This window comes from Octopus bimaculoides, chromosome 29 (assembly GCF_001194135.2).
Source record: "Octopus bimaculoides isolate UCB-OBI-ISO-001 chromosome 29, ASM119413v2, whole genome shotgun sequence".
Lineage (NCBI taxonomy): Eukaryota > Metazoa > Mollusca > Cephalopoda > Octopoda > Octopodidae > Octopus > Octopus bimaculoides.
The window spans coordinates 3,503,392-3,504,802 of NC_069009.1; the positions used below are offsets into that span (position 1 = coordinate 3,503,392).

The window sequence follows — 1,411 nt, forward strand, 5'->3', positions numbered from 1 at the left end:
ATATATATATATATATAGATAGCTAAATAGATATATAAGCACACTCACACATTCATATATACACCCCACCTCTATAATACATTAAAAGTTAGTTTGAATCTTGCTTGCTTACTTGCAATGTTACCCAGCCAAATTGATGCATAATGGAAAAATACTATAAATTAAGTTTACCCTGAAATGTTAATACAAATGGAACAAAACAAGTTTCGCAGTAGTTATTGCAATAATTGGCTGCTATTTCTAGCATGCCCTGCTACCACGTAACAGCTATTTGCGATAGAGGACCCAAAATACCTGTTATGTGGTAGCAGAGCATGCAAGAAATAGCAGCCAAATCTTTCCTTTTCTGGGGAAAGGAGCCGTTTACGCATGATTTCAATGTCATATTCGATGAAAGCATGTGAAATAATCTGGAAAAGAAAAACCCATTAAACAAAACTCCATTGCTAGGAAACTCAGAGTTTCCCAGTGACGCGAAGGGTCACGAGTAGTCTAGTATAGATATATACACATGCTTTCACATTCATATATATATATATATATATATATACAACAGCCTCCTCTCTCCATGGGAAAGGCAAAGGCTGATACAGCTTGGCACCAGTGATGTCGCAAATCATTTCTACAGGTGAGTGAACTGGAGCAACGTGAAACAAAGTGTCTTGCTCAAGAACACAACACACAGCCTGGTCTGGGAATCAAACTCACTGCCTCATGACTGTGAGCCCGATGCACTCAGACAACCCAAACATCATTGATCTCTACCTCTTCTTTCAACCTAATCTATACCAAAGCATAAACATCTCTGCATGTATTGGGTCATCAAATCACTGGCCAGTCTGGAGTCACAGTTGAACACATATGCCCAAGGTTCCACACATATACATACTATACATATGCACACACAATAGAACAGTCACCAAAATACTACCACCATTTCCACAAATACCACTGCTCTCACACTACTACTACTACTACTTCTACTAGTTGGCACTCCGTCGTTTACGACGTCGAGGGTTCCAGTTGATCCGATCAACGGAACAGCCTGCTCATGAAATTAACGTGCAAGTGGCTGAGCACTCCACAGACACGTGTACCTTTAACGTAGTTCTCGGGGATATTCAGCGTGACACAGAGTGTGACAAGGCTGACCCTTTGAATTACAGGCACAACAGAAACAGGAAGTAAGAGTGAGAGAAAGCTGTGGTGGAAGAGTACAGCAGGGTTCGCCACCATCCCCTGCCGGAGCCTCGTGGAGCTTTTAGGTGTTTTCGCTCAATAAACACTCACAACGCCCGGTCTGGGAATCAAAACCGCGAGTCCGCTGCCCTAACCACTGGGCCATTGCGCCTCCACACTACTACTACTACTACTACTACTATATCATCACTACATACACAGATCACTACTC

At 42.2% G+C, this 1,411-nt stretch overlaps 1 protein-coding gene across 1 annotated transcript in view; it reads right to left on the minus strand.

Moving 5' to 3' along the window:
* LOC106878970 (COP9 signalosome complex subunit 4) overlaps positions 1 to 1,411 on the minus strand; it is a 25,983-nt gene that overhangs the window by 5,355 nt on the left and 19,217 nt on the right. The gene's annotated exons all lie outside the window — the stretch shown is intronic.